Raw genomic sequence first — 15,876 nt, forward strand, 5'->3', positions numbered from 1 at the left:
CTTTAAAAATGATTACGAGAATTCCATCGGAGATATTTCAATGTTATTCAAAGACGAGACGTAACCGGATTTTCAATTTTTATTCTTACTCTTTGTGCGATTTGAATTCTCCGGCTGGAATTCGGCCGTTTCGGGTGCAGCGAATTTCGGAGCGCGTGCAGCCACTCGAATCTCCTCCGTCCAGTTTAGCGCGTGATTCACGCTAGCCGCTCCGATACCAAAAACATCGCATCACCCGCACGGTAGGAAGACCAAAGGACCTGACGCGGCCTAATACGATGTTTCGAAACAGGTGGACCAAAGGGAAAATCCGAAAGAGCCAATTTCGAACCGGTATAGCCTATCGTCTGTATTATGAACACACTGCAGCGAGGCATATACCTGCTGCGAGGGAACCTCGGGGGCGGGGGAGAGCCCTTACCGAACCTCCAGCGGCGTAACGTTGCCGCCCGACGAAATTTCAGCGACGCGAACGATCGTCGGGTGAGCGAACATCACCGTACGGCTTCAGCTGTATATCCCACGTCGCGGATCGCGCTCGGAATTCCTCCGGCATGGAATCATCTTAATTCGGAAAAGGGTCAACAAGTGGAAGAGATTGTAGCGCGTGCAGCTGTAAAGGAATAATAAAACACCCCTGTCACCCTGACGCGGTGGAACGAGGGAGAGAGGTGAAAAATGGAGGGGTCGACGCCAATGAACGGCGAGAGGTGCGGTAACGTGGAGTCTGAGAAGAATAAGGTCTGTTTGAAGAAGGGATCGAACACCTCAACGCTTAAAGTTACCGGTCGGCGGAGGGCGAAGCTTCGGGGAACCGTTGAGAAAGAAAAAAAATAAGTGGGCCAGAACAAACGGCGTTAGACCCCGAGGGGTATGCCGGCCTAAAGGTGGTTTTGCTTTGTTTGAGGAGAAATTTGAAAACGTCCAAGGTTCTCCGACGAACAACATTAATTTTCTCCCACCCACTCCCGATCTCTTCGCTCTTTTATTTACGTTCGGCCGTTTGTTTCTCGAACGAAAAACATTTTCCGCGACGATAACGACGATGACGACTCCGGCAAAGAAACGACCCCCCGCGCCCCACCGATTCGAATTAATCTCGAAAGCCCGGTCATTGTCGTTATAAGCCACAATTCGGGCGAACCCTAATGCGTCCGACACGATACACGCGCATAACGGAGAGAGCCGCGATACGAGCGTAGGGCGAACACTGCGGCGTACCCGTACGAATGCGTCCATTCAATCGTGATTTGTATACAAACGAGGGCATTTGCCAAATTACGGTCAGATGCCGACGATTAGCCGAGCCTTCAATCGAACTCGTAAAACATGTTTTTGTACGCTCGTCAAAGCGCCACCGTTTTCACCGTCGACCGGAGATCGCGACCGACTCGAGAATCTCGGGGGGCGCGGCGCCGATTTGTTCGAATACTTTTCCACAGCGGTGTTATCGGGCGCGATCCGGGCGAAAATGAAACAACGGCGAGAGAAACGGAGGCGGCGGGAGGGAGGCGCCCGCGGTCGTCGCAGTCCTCGCCGCACCTCGACGTTAATTAATCCGGTCGGTGACACGCGTCACGTTTCCGCAGTAAAGACAAATGAATTATTTTTCCCCCCCCATTATCGCGGGTAGTTTCGATCTTTTCAGGACGGGTTCCCGAGGGAACCAGCCGTCCCGGGGGAACGGCGAACGCGGGGACAGCGAGGCCCGCGGAAAGGTGTCGCCGTAATTTCCCGTGGGCTGGCCCCGCTCGCTCCGTGGAACCGGGTTAGATATAATAGATAATTAGCTATCGTCTCGCGAGTTATCGCGCGGAGCTGGAACGGCGATGAAATATCGTTCATGGGTTACAAGCGGCTCTTCGGAACGTGCGGCGTGGCCACGAGTGCGGAATATATGGATAATTGGATACCCATCGTTCGTCCGTAACGCGCAACCTGGGCATAAAATTCACCACGTGAAATACCATATCAGACGCGATCGGAGCTAGTGATTCGAAATTCCAGCGATCGATTTCTCCCGAGAACGAACTCGGTCCTCCGAAAGAGTGCGTCGTCGGTTTTCTTGAATATCGATTGTCGAGGGTTATATATTTTCCCCGTGTGTGAGACCTCCTGGTTCGAGCTCATAGATACGGGGCGGGGGTGGTCCGCTTGCACACAAAATAAAGGCGAAAGAAGCTCCGATTGACGGTTCCGTGCGGCGTCGTGCCCGCGCCTGCACGATCATCGACCCGACTCTTCGATATCTCCGACTCCCGGAAACGATGCCGCCTGAAGGCTGACATCTGGTCGGTGCGTGAGCCTCGCGACGTAGCCACGGGGGTATCTACGTTTCAGTTTCACTTACGGAATAAAATGAACCCGAGCGTCCCATACCTACCCCGCGGGTATCACGTGTTCCTGCGGTTTACCTGTCGTACGCGACGACGACGATATTTGTCGAATTTCACCGCTCGTTTTCGAAAACGCTCGACGAACGATCGCGGAGTTTACGTTCGGGGTGAGAAGAGCGGTGAAAAAAATTAGCGGAAATTGGGCAAGATTTTCAGGGAAGCGAAATTCGGAAGGCGAGACAACCCGCAGGAGGTGCTCAGCGGTACAAGGGCCAAGGATAATGGAAGATGGAAGCCTGTGCACCGTACGTTCGCATCCTGGAAGATGATTCATCGGGTCTGGGTTACGGCGCCAAAGACCTGCAAGTCTGTACCTGCTGGAAACCCGCGACATGCCGAGGGAAGTATTCCGTTACCACCTAGGGGTAAACCTGACCCGAAAACTACCAGCGTTTCAGAAGACCACAAGTGGTTCGTCGCAGCTGTCGCTTCGCGACGGAGACGACGAATCTCGTCGACGCGGAACGCGTTAGCCCCCCCCCCGTTCGAATTCCGATAAAAATCGTAGGTGGGCGATCAGGCGGAAGGTGGAAGGTGGATTCCGAGCCACCGAGGAGGTGGGGTTCCCGTTTATTTCGTAGGCGAGAGTTGAAGTCGAGTCGCCGTCGCGTTACGCGAGCAACGAGCTCTCGAGTTTATGAACCTACGACCCGTGTCACGGTGGGGGAAAGACAGGTCTGTATATTTAAAGGGGTTGCACTTGACTCTCCCAAATTAGGGCCATCCCAGCTGACCTCCGTACTGTTTACGGCCTTTAATCAAACCCCTCGCGTACGGTGTGTATATGTATGTATATACGGCCGGCTGACGTTACCCCGGGCAAAAAGTCCTTTGCAACGCGTGCCTCGCCAACCAGAAATGCTTTTCACGCTAGAAAATAAAAATTCCAAGTCTAAAGTCGTACGGCAGAAATGGTTCGTTAGCCTCCGCGAACCTTCCGCGCAGCTTGCGCTACCCACGCTTTTGCCGGATAATCGAGTAGCCATGCCGTAGCTCGACCTTAGCCAGAAACAAACTCCGCGGAGCTTCGGGACGTTCGATAGAAAAGTCTCCGAGAGGATCAACGATACCGCGCACGTAACCCACGCGTCCTTAACAAAAGCTGACGATTTTTAGAAATCCCCGAAAAACTCGCGCCCCGGCGTCGGATTTCGATCCCCGCGAGATCAAACAGCGTCGCGTCTGTGACCCGAATACGACTCGCTGATTTTTACAATCGAGCCAAAAAATTCCAAAACTTTGGGGGGGGGGGGGGGGGGGGCTGACTTCTCACGGGTGACTTTTACCCATCGTCGAGTTCTTTCACCTCGAAGCCCGTTCGCTATTTTCCATTTAAGGGACGTACCCGAGTCTCGCGTCCGCGGAGCGGGGAGACGAGGTCTCTCGCAAGTTTGCCGGGGACAGTTTTATGGGGCACTAAACGTTAGACGTCCCGTTTATCCCGAGGTGTTTCCCGACGTGGGCGCGTTCGACCCGCGGCGACGTGTACCTCGTACCTATGCGGCCGCTCGGGGTGGGTCCCTCCGATACCGCGGAGGCTATCGAGATCTTGTGAGCTGCGATACGGTTGATCGCACCTCACTATCCTCGCGTATGTACGATTGACCTATATTTCGTCGGTCGGGGCCCGCGTCGCCCTTTTCCCCCCACAGAACCCCCCCGCAGTCCTCACGAAACAGCGCGATCCTCCGTCACGCCTGCCGGATGTCATTTACATTTTCGGATCTCCGACGACCGGAATACGCATTCGCTCGCGCGTAAGCGAACCTCGGGAGGACGATGGGGCTGCCGAAGCGTTCGGAGAGGTTCGAAATACGAGCAGTTGCCGGCGGATAAGTCCGAAATAGCATATAGCATGCGAGAGGAAACGGGGAGTCGCTTATTTCGCGGTATAGTACTGAAAATTCTTTCGAGCGATATTTCCGGTGACGAGCCGATTGCCGATCGATCGGTGACAATTTTCGGATCACGTGGCGCCGGCTACCGCATCGGAGACTGCGTGCCATAATTACAAGCGAGGCCATTGGAGGGACCGCGGGGGGATGGAAATACGTACGTACGTACACTGCGGTACGATGAAGGGAAACGACGACCACGTGGCCCGGTGCCAGGCTCATACATCATGCCGCGACATAATCATCTCATATTCCAGTTCCCGTAGCGTCCCCCCACCCCCCCGACGCCCGTTATCCTCCAGGAGGTTCACCCGGGAGTCGGTGCGCGTATAATACGTATAGCGTATGATTATACGCGTATGGTTCCCGAATGGGTTTCAGGGCAGACGAATGAATACGCATAGAATGCATATGCCCTGGATAGCCTATTGTACGCGTGGTACGTCGACTGACTATGGCCACGGTATGCCGTGTGATACCATTATATACACCCGCAGGGTTACTCTTCCCGAGTGGCGAATTCGGAGTAAACGGTGCGTAAGCACTCGATGTTCCAGAATTATTCGTCGTCGCTCGATTACCGTCCAATCGTCGGTCGTCTCGCCGTTCGCGGGCCAACGCCCACGCTTGATAAGGCTCTCCCTTATTAATTTCACGTCGTCCTCGGATTCGAGAGTAACGGTGAGATCGAGTGTATTTCGTTGTCGTTGGTGGGGAAACGTACGGTTCGAAAGAAATGGGCGAATTTTACCCGGTGTAATTAGCGAGACGGGTTGCTTACAATTAGCCAGTTGATAGCGCCGAACCGGCCGAAGATTTAACGGAACGGCGGGACGTGATAAAAACTAATTTTGTAGCCCCCCTCCCCCCGTTGAAAAGCAATCTTTTTAAACTCGGAATTAAATTTAATATTCGGGATTCTCTTTGGCGAATCCTGCAGGCGGGGAGGCGGCGGGGTTGCAGCCTCTCCCGGAATATTAAAAGCCCTCCTTCAATCGAGATGGAAGCTGCGTTATTGTATTATTCAAAGAGCGCTCCGCAGGACTGTTGTTGCTGGTGGGCGCGAGGGAATCAGAAATCCGAATCCCCGAAATTTCGTTGCCTTTTCTTCGCGTTTGCTTCGGTTTCATTCTTTCGAAATTAACAAAGTAATTCGAACAACGCGTCCGGCGAAACCGCGAGCCCGACACCCCTGCCGATTATGTTGCACCGTTTGCCCCGCGAGCACATACAACGCGCGAGGAGTTTTATGGAAATGTACAATTTTTTCCGTTATCGCGGCCGCTCAGATTTTACATCGTAATCATCGTGGAAATTCTACGTCCGACGCTAACGGACTTCTGCGCCGCGATTGTGAAAAAATCTGTTTCATTTCCCCTCCTCTGTATATTTCCCCCGTACACTCGCGGCCGCAATGCTTAGCGTACCATTTTTCTTGGCCGTTGCGGCGAGGATTCCGGAGCAGTTCCAAAGTTAATTTGATGTTCAAAGGACGAAAGGGTCGGGGCTCTGAGGCGACTTATAACAATTAAAACTTGGTGCATAACGTACCCGACGTTCGCACTGCTAAATTACGCGAGTTACCGCGTGCGATGTATACAGATCCTAGAAAACTTCGTATTATGATCCACATTTATGAAGCGATTTTCAGGGGATTACGGGGCGGTCGCCAGATTTGAAAAAAGTTGTGAAAAAAAAAAAAATGAAATAAAATAAAAATAAGTCAGAAAGAAGAAACTTTAGCCATTATATGGGTCGCCCGTCTGCTTAGCGGAGTTTATGGCAACGACTCGGATAATTCCGTTCCCTCTCTTGCTAGACGTGCAATCGCGGTGCGTTAAAAACAGGGCCATCCTTAGCAGCGCCACTTGGTGTAATTAATTTGGGGTACTCGAATTGGTCGTTGAACAACGCGGCGATACCGTCTCTGGTTTATCGCGTCAACGATCGCCGGCCTTATTTCCGCGAGCAATTCCACCGGACGTTTAATCAACAACGAAAGCGGCGAGAAGATTTGCCACTATCCTCTTGAAACGCTGAATCGGGAAAGGTCAAGTTCGACCGAACGGACGCGCGCTCGCCTCGCCTCGCAGTTTCGGAAAGGGCGGAGAGCGAAGCGGTCTGAAGAAAGTGGAAGGGGATTTGGCGGCTATTCAACGCTGCGTACAAAACACGCAATAATGTCGGCCATTATCCAGAAGCAATGACTCCGCAGAAAACGCTGAATACGCTACCTCGATGCACCGAGCCAAGTAATTGGTTCTTTTTATTTTCTCTCGCACTTTCTTTCGTCCGACCGAGCTTCGCAAATCTGTCGAGCCGTTGAAAGCCAAGGCTCCCACTGTCTGGTAACGGCAGGTGTCGCTCGATTTTTTTTTTCAACTCGTCGCACGAATCAAAAAACGGGCGGAAATTTCGCCGATGACTTTCTACGAAAGGAGAGTTGAATCTGTGAGAATGTTTGAAATTTCGGAACATGTTCCCGCGACTAAAAAATCGTCGACGAACGAATTATCGAGGAATCTCCCTTGGGAATCCTCCGGGTGTTCTGGGTGGACTTCTGCCGGCCGCTTTTTCATCCAGAGACCGGTTTCGCAGATTTTGCAGGCGAGCCTTTCGCCGTTAACCACTCCGCCGGCCCTCCTAAAATCCAATGATTCATTCGGCTGGTGTTTTATCCACGGATCATCCGCGCCGCTCCTCCTCACTCGTAACGAGTTTACGACGTTAACGCTCCTAGTATATCCCGCGAAGCAAAAGGATCGCGGTCGCGCGCTCCTGCGGTCCGATCGACCGGGCGGGCGGACGGCTCGCGTCGTCACGTCGCCCGTGATCATCGGAGTGCTGTAAAAGCTGCGACGCGACGGCGAAGAGTGCGCCAGAAGAGGTGTGCAGTTGATGTTGCATTACGCTACGGTGAGCAGTTAACGGTGTGTATCGAATTCACGTTTGATGCGCGGCGTTGAATCGTCAAAAATTCAACCCGACAACCTGCAAAGGATTCATCCATGGTGAAAAATTATACGAGTGTAACACGTGTGCGGTATCATCTCACTCGTGAATGATGCGTCGAATGACCGAACCAGCTCGCCGTGCGGAGAGCGGATAACTCCGATTCGCTCGAATATTTATTTCCCTTACTCCCCGATCGTCGTCTCCTCGGACGATCCTTGGTGGATTGTACAGCGACTCGGGAATAACGTTCGCTCATTTCTCCGTGTCGCGGGGAAACGTAGGATTATTACTCGACTTTGGTAGTAATTTTGTCCTCGTTATTACACAACGTTATCCCGTTTAGCGTTTGCCGCTCAACGTTCAACGTTTATCGGCATAAAGAGCATTGCCAAAGTTTGGAGGGAAATTTTTCTCTCCCCCCTTCTCACTTTTTTTCCTTTTTTTTTTTTTGCTTCGCTGTATTTTTTTTTTTTTTCCTCCTTTGTACCCACTCCTCGAGGTCGTTCAAGTTATTAAGAAGTTGGTTAATACAGATACCTACCCTGGTGAACTCGGGACGCGATGGCAACGGCTAAGAGCGGTGGGACGTGCGGGGTGAAAGACCCCATTCGTTATACAAGTTTCCAAAGCGCGTTTTGCTCGTGGCTGATATCTTAGCTTAATTTATTTACCTTCGCCATCCCTCGAACGCAATCTGGGGCACGCGCTGCCCTTCTCCCCTCACCACCCCCCCGCCCCCCGCACCCCCCCTCCGCACTCGCTGCGCCGGACAATTAGTTATACCCGGAGGAAAAATAAGAGAACTCCGTACGGATATTTTGTTTCGCCTTGTAATTTATTATCTAATACGCCGGATAATTTTTTACCACTAGTTTCAATTTATATGCCCTGCCCTCCAAATAATCAATCCCCCGTATAAAGAGTATCGCTCACGACATCGCCCCGTACGCGGCGCGTATCAATCCATACGATCCCCGTCTCCCGGCAGAGATGCCTATCTCTGCTCAACGTAAATAATTCCCGACCGGGACCGGGTGCGTGATTAACGCTCAGACGCATTTCTTTCGAATACAAACGATGAGTAACCAGCGTGTATTACAAACGTCGTACGTGCGCACAGTCGATACGAGCAGCTCTCAATTTTCAAATCGATATTCATCCTCGCGCCTCATTTCGTGTACGACGTGCCTTCGCCCGCCGGCCACTTCGCACGATTTTAACAGCGGTGACCGAGCGCCGTTCGTTCTTCGTTTTCCTTCCCTCGGATTTCCGGCAGCCGCCCCGCTAAAAAAAAATGGACGTTGTTCGCTACCCCCCGGAGTACGCTACTCCCCTATACTTCATTCGGCCTGCTTAATTTTCTGACGCAAAGGGATCAGATAAAAGTTGACCGGCCGAGCTCGTGCCGAGGACTCGTGTATAACGAGGAGCGCAACGTACCGCGTCGGTGGCACGCTACTGCATACAAATACCCCGGCCATTGCCGCACGGTTATATCGCGGAGAACCGTACTGTGTTCGGTACCATTAGCTCCCGGAAGACCCCGAGACTATTTATCCCTCGGCCGACGCCGGTGACCCACTGAGCCCCCGTAGAACAAACACCGTAGACGCGCTGAGCTAATTGAAAGTTGATTGCGATCGAGAATCGTCGATTCGTCCGAGCGATCGTTCGCGGATTTGCGTTTCGTCGCGATCCGTCGCGTGTCCGGCGAAATTCGTAGAATAAAAAAAAATCCATGCGGTACGGCGGTGCACACGAGGAGATCCCGTTAGACGATGGAACGCACACCGACGACACCTGCGAACGTGTGTGTATCCACCTATGCGAATTCCGCCGGCATTTCGCTCGCTCGACGAACGAACGAGGGGGTGGATTGCCTTTTGCGACTTACTCGCTGGCTGGTCCCTTCGTCGCTCGACACGGTTCCGGGGATACGAGGAGAAATATGAATCGTCGGGGTACGGGAGAGGGACGCGACTTATTGTACGCGACACACACGTACCGGTGCACACCTAGCTCTATATCAATGCGAACGTGCGTGTTCAGCATTTCTATATTATGATAGCGTTAACTCGCGTTGTAATCGCTCTCTCGTTTCACGTTCATTTGCATCGCGCATAAAATCCGGGGAACCGTACGTATACCGCGACAACTTGTTGCCGAGCTATACGGTTTGTCTAACAGCTCTCTCCGTCCGACAAGCGAACATTTTTCTACACCCAGTCCTGTAATAAGTTTACACGCGCACCGAGATTCGTTCGATTCGGTACGGGGGACAAAACGACTCGGTCCTGCGGGCGTTTCGACTCTGCGGCATCGGCACCGTGCTCGCAATCGTACGGCTATTCGCCAGGAGTTGACAAAGGATTGTCATCGAGCCGTGTCGTGAGCCCGTGAACGGAAAATATTTGTTTCACGCTTCGAGCGCTTCGTTTTCCTTCTATTTTCCCCTAATTTTCGATTCCGTGCCAACGCCCCCGCCTCGCTAATTCAAAACTGATCGATTAATTGGAGTTGCTTTGAAAAGTGGTTACCCCGCCGACGCGTTGTTCGAAAGAGCGAACAATCGCTGATTTCGAACAACGCTGGAACGGCGAGTGAAATTCGAAAAGCCCGTGTTCGGCGAATCCGACGAAAAAGCGTTCGTACGGGAATAAAATTATGTACGTTATGTGTGTGTATGAAATTGGCGAAGGTTATTCGAAAAGCAAAAGACTCGGGTGAATTTATTCGGGTTAGCCGGAAGCGGCCGTCGAAGAGAAACTAGTAATTTTGTCGATACGTAGTTTTACTTACTCCGGGGAATCATGATCGTATTAAAACGGTGAAATTTAATCCGAGGGTTCAAAATATATATAGAGGCTTACTTTGATCCGTGAACACGCTCGAACCCCGTTGCTTTAACGAACGCCAAATTTACATACGCTTATTAGTTCATCCCGGACTCTGCAAAAGCATTTTGGGGTTAGCCAACCCCACCGTGTACGGTTATATGTTAATCCAACTGTTAACCTTGCCCCGTCTATTTCCCTCCCTCCCCCACGCGCGCACACCGACCAGCCAAGTCGTTTCCTCGCACGTTGCGGATACGCACGGAAATAATGATTCGCCGAGGCGTCTCCGCCATCGGTCCGCTCGTATCGCGCCTCCGTTCATCCCCCGGCGATCCGATCTCGAGAACATCGGTAAGACGTTCGCCGGTATTCCGCAAGACGTAGCGGACCGACCGCTGGAATATCCACGGGATACAACCGAGCGGATTGATATGCAAACTGCGTTTCCACCGGTGTAATTGCGAATTCTAAATGCATCCCGCCAGCGCGGTAGGTGAAGAGAAATAATAGAGCCCCGGTCATAAACTCCGTTACTTAACTCGCCGCTTGGTATTCATCTATCTCGATACAAAATGATTATATCTGTCCTGAGCGTAATACGATAATAACAAAGTTCGAGGAGGAGTATACAGTGGAACGCGCACGTCGCTGCACCGTCTCGTTTCGTCCGCCCGGTCGGGAACGAGCGTTTGAGTGGAACACGGCCTCGAAGCACCGCTGCGGAATGATAACTCTTGCACGGGTGATTTCCGGTGGCCCCGCGTGACCCCAACATCTGCAGGAAGAAACGATACGTAGGTGTACAGGTAAGTCCGTACACACACACTCGCGAACCCTCCCCCTCTTTGCCCCCCGACCCCATCGACTGCTCGTGATTTACGAGTATGACGAGAGCTGATAACCTCGACAAATAAATACACAGATTTTAGAGTGCGCGCGGCGGGGATCGGAGGACGAACGCTCCACCACCTGCACCCCCGAGACGCGGAACTTGAGCCCCTCGAGACGTCGAGCGCGGCGACGCGACCGCATTTTTCCGATTATGATTTAAGAAGGATACGTCATACGGATTTCAACAACGCCGACGGATTATTTGTCCGGAGCCGGAGAATCCTGGGAGAAAAAAAAAAAAAAATTACCGCTCCCCCAGTCCTTGTCGCCGAGTCGCGTACGACGATCCATGGAAATTGGACGTCCCTGCGATCGCTGTTGATATTCGCGCGGAGTCCGCGTTAAAAATCCATTTCGAGTGAATTTTCTGGAGCCGGTCGCGGACCCGGGAGCCTATTATAGTGCCGGAAACGAGGAGCCGGTTGAAAATTGAAACGACCCCTCTGATTGCTTTATACGAATGTAATTTGTGTTGTTTAATTTCAATTTCTCCCATACTCTCGAGGGTGGTACCGCCGTCCGCGGAAGAAGGCGGAGGGGAGAGACGCGGAAGTCGCCCCGGAAATATCCTCGAAACTACGCTACGAGTAGGTACCCACTTTCCGAACACGTCGCAAACAGCGGTGGCCCCGCGCTTCGAAATCCGAGGGCAGATATTGCTCGTACCTCGCGACACGTTTCAGGGGTAAATTTTGACCTCGCCCCAACCGTCGATGTCACGACGACACCGCCGACAAAATTCGAATACACCCACTCGCTTTTTTCACCGAGTAAATTCTCCGTCCGTCCGTCCGTTCGATAAAACGGAGGCGGCCCTTTTTTTTCAAGTTATTTCGTTCGTCGTCGAGATTATCGCTAAAATGACGAGGAACAACCGAGAAGGAAATTTCATCCCCCGCAACTTCGGTCATAGCAATTTTCACCCCAGGATCGATTCGCTCGGACTTACATCTGATTCAACGACTGAACCGTTGTGCAAGTTTCGAGGGCAGGGGATATGCGATCGCGTCGCGCTACGACGAGGCGAGAAAATATCGCAGTGTGGCAAAAGCGTCGAACGTCGTAACTTTGCGAACGCCCGATATTGTCGAACTCGGGGGAGTTTGGGACCGGCGGGGGGAGGGGGGGTTTGGAAACGGGGATCACCGCCCCCTGCGGTACACGCGGGGTTAACAGCTGGGGTTCGAGACGGGTGCGGGCTGGATATCGGCGGGGTGAAAAAGGGGCGAGGAGAAGGACTTAGTTTTATTGCAACGGTAACGGGCAGCGCGAAGCGGCGTAATATGCATTATCAACACGGTGCCGCCATTATCTGGCCATCTGCCAGCTTCTGCAGCTACGCTGCAGAAAAATATTCAGGGAACATCGCGACCTAGACGCTACGGGACTCCGGCGAGCCGTAGATATTATAAATGGAATAGGTGTCGCACCCCCGCCCCCGCCCCCCGCCCCCCGGCGAACCGGGACCGGGACAGGGGGAGGAACCGGAATATACCGACTCGTTTTTTGCATCGCTCTCAGACGGACCGCCACCCCCGACGTTCGAAATCCGGTGTATCGATGCGTCGTCAGCTCTGGAATAAATTCAGTTTCACTCCGGGTGACGGTGATAAAATATTTCGTCGGACGGCGCGATAATCCCCGGAGAATTTAATGACGAAATAATCGACACCTCGCGGCCTACCGATTAGAGCGCGAACTTGGCAGTGCGGAAAAGCGAATCGCGTTGGGACTGCGAGAGCGAGAGCGGGTGGGAGAGAGAAAGAGAAAGAAGGGGTATCGATGGTATAAATTTAATGACCGGGGGTTCGTATATTAAATTCTATTGCCTCGATAACGAGGCTCCGAAGCGTCGATGGTCATACATCACGATTACCTCCAACCGCCGTCTCCGTAGCTGAGCGCCTACCAGCCGCAGCGGCATCGCTACGGGGATGTAGGTAGGGCACGGCTTTGAAGCGCGCATAAATCGATCCTCCGATACGCGAACACGCACGATACTAATTTGAATACAAACGAACGAACGGTAGATCGACCGACAACCTCCGCCGTCGATTGATTCGATCGAGATATTCTCTGCTCTCGAAGTTCACCGGTTTTTTCGCTTCCCCGCGCCATGCGCACTCGGGTTTTGTAACTCCATTCGGAAAAAAAGCGAACCGAATTCTAAATCCGAATAAGCCGTCCGTTGCGAAGTTTTTCGTTTCGTTCGTTCGCTTCGCTTGGCTTCGAGATCCGATGGAAATATTTATGAAAAGTTGATCCTATTCAACGTATAATTCTATGTCAATCCTGAGCTGCGGAATTGTTTTTATAAAACATTAACCGAAAGCCGAGGTCCTCAGCGAAAGCTCGACCCGAGATATTTCCCTGGAAAAATAGTCGGCGTTCGCCAAATAAATCTGCGATCAGAGATTGGATTTTACAGACTCGATATTTCCAATGTCATCCGCGGCAAAGTCCGGTCTCGAGCGGGCGGGGTTTTTCTCACCGTATCCGGAGATCACGGGGGCGTCTGAGGTCGGTAATAAACTCGCAACACAACGTCGCGTCGCTTCGCAACCGGGCAACACCTCTGACAGATTTCAAATAATTCCCAGCGAAATTCGACGGGAGCACCTGCCGCACCGCAGCAAAACTCATTCCTGATCACACGCGACGATATATAAACGCTCTTGGGCGGATACTATTTTTTTTCAAACGATCGTCCAAGTCGACGAGGCGAACGAACGTCGTCCGTTCGAAAAGTACGCTACAAACGCGTTATGAATCGTTCCGCCCTCGCAACTTTGCGAATTTCAAATTACCCATCAATAAAAGTGGACATCGAAGCGGTGGGTGGAGACGTAGTTCGGACGGTTCAAAGAGGGAAGGAGGATCCGGAGAAGAATTGCTACTTCGAACGGACGGTGAAAAGCGGCAAAACTTTGCCGAAGAAAGACCACTTCGCCAGTTGTTTAACTCGACGCGTATACGGATGTAACTTGTATACGGAAAATTGGACACGGGATAAGGAAACTCCAGAGATGACGTGTTTCCCGCCCCGTCAAAGGGACGTCGTCGACAGATTGCCGCGAGACGGACGTCCTACCCTCGGAGGCCGACTATTTTCACCTTCTCTCTGACGTCAAACGTGGACGGAATTCAAAAAGGGTTCGCTAAGCCGACGTCATAGAAATTCCCCGCCGACCTTCGTAAGCTCCTCCTCGTCGCAAAAATAGATGAAAGAAAAAAAAAGTAAACAGAATTGAAACGAGTGTAATAATTGAAAGATCAACCGTCGTCGTTGTTGCGTGGACGAACGGTGGGCGACAAGGGGAAGTACACGAGAAGAGAAAAGAGGAATCGGAGCTGGCGATAAGAATTATGAGCGAGGAGCGAGGAGCGGGTCGGGGCTTACAGGCAATCACCGATGCGCCTAGCTTTCGCCCCGGATCTATTCTCCCTCTTAACTCTGGCTTCAGACAGGCGAGGCATCACTGTCAGGGTTATTCCGGTAACTAGTTTTGGATTAACGTAATTTACGGTTAGATTAACTCGAATTTTATCACATCCAGATACAATATGTCTACCGCGATACGCGTATCCTACGCTTTCGGCGATGTAACACGTGCGACCCTATCGATCTCCCAGTTTTTTCCACCTATCAACCCTCAGCGAAGGATCAGCACCCCGATCGATTTTTTCCTTTTCTTTTCCGCAAGGACATCGGGCCACCTTTTCCAAAATCACACGAGATTTCGAGGGTGAAAAATCATCCAACACCGAGGCGGGACAATAATCGTTGATAATCCTATCGGCGTACGAGGGGAACATCTCCGGATCGTACAATCGTTACACGGCGCGGCACGTCCCCTGAAAACAACCGTGACTGTCTGGAAACGTAGGTATGCATACAAGTTGAGCGTACGCTCTGGATGCACGTCGAAATTTGAGTCGACGCTTACGGGTGGAGTTCAATCGGCAGTCTGCTTCCAGTAGGGTAATTCGAGACTCGACGTCGCGCGCAAAAGTACCCTGTTTCGTTTTAGCACCAACACCTTTCCTCGGTGCGCCCTTCCTCCTTTGTATCGAACCGACACACCCTGCACCGAGTGCAACTTGACGAATTTCATCGCGTTCGCGCCGGCGCTCAACGCCGCTTGTTTTCCGCAAACTTGAAGTAATTCCGTCGGAAAAAAATACACACCGACGATAAAAGCGGAAGTTCTCGAGGGAGTCGCGAACGTAACTCGCTAGACGAAGCGGTAAATCCACGTAATAGATTTGTTAATTAGCAATTAGATAAATTCAGTTGGGCGGATTAATTTGTTGATTAGTTGGGCAGGTGCCGCAAAATTGTCACAACTCTCGTTGAACGTGCAGCGAGCGTTTCTCGGCGCGAGGATTCAACGGCGCGACGGAGACCCAGGGATCTGGGTGAGGACCGCGAACCGTTACACTCGGTAACCTGGGACGCGTTTCCCGATGGAACGGGTAATTTACATGTCGCGGGTAACCGGAGGAGATTAAGAGTCCCGACCCGGGCGCGCGGTTAATGACGAGTAACTACTCCGTTGACCGGGGAAGACCGCGATTATTCGTAAAAACAGAAGTCGGACGGACGCGACGACGCTACCGGTATCGTACGTACGATGGAAACGCCTCGGGGCATCGTTAACGAAAACCCCTAGCCGTCCGGCGCGTTCGCCGTTCGAATCCTTTCGATCGCGGCTTGACCCAGTTCGCGGAATCCTGTGCCGCAACGCGGGAAGAATAGTCGGAAGTTTCGGGTGACGAGCGCACTTTGCCCGTGCTGCTTTCTCGCCGTGGAAGAACTCGCTCGCGGAGGCGCGGTCGACGATCGCGAGGTGCGGTCAGGCCCCCGGGTTTTCGTGATATCGACGAGAAATCCGAACGGAC

General features: G+C 52.3%; 1 protein-coding gene across 5 annotated transcripts in view; it reads left to right on the forward strand.

Annotated features, from left to right (window-relative positions):
- The window catches only part of LOC110117318, a 50,527-nt gene that overhangs the window by 21,662 nt on the left and 12,989 nt on the right, over nucleotides 1–15,876 (forward strand). The window contains exons 1-2 of one of the 5 annotated variants that reach the window (XR_007278646.1): nucleotides 12,123–14,470; nucleotides 14,679–14,861. The exons of the other annotated variants lie outside the window; for them this stretch is intronic. The gene's annotated coding sequence lies outside the window, so the exon portion shown is untranslated. Of the gene's footprint in view, nucleotides 1–12,122; nucleotides 14,471–14,678; nucleotides 14,862–15,876 lie in introns of those variants that run through there. 5 annotated transcript variants of the gene reach the window in all.

The sequence above is a fragment of the Athalia rosae genome, chromosome 5, assembly GCF_917208135.1.
Source record: "Athalia rosae chromosome 5, iyAthRosa1.1, whole genome shotgun sequence".
Lineage (NCBI taxonomy): Eukaryota > Metazoa > Arthropoda > Insecta > Hymenoptera > Athaliidae > Athalia > Athalia rosae.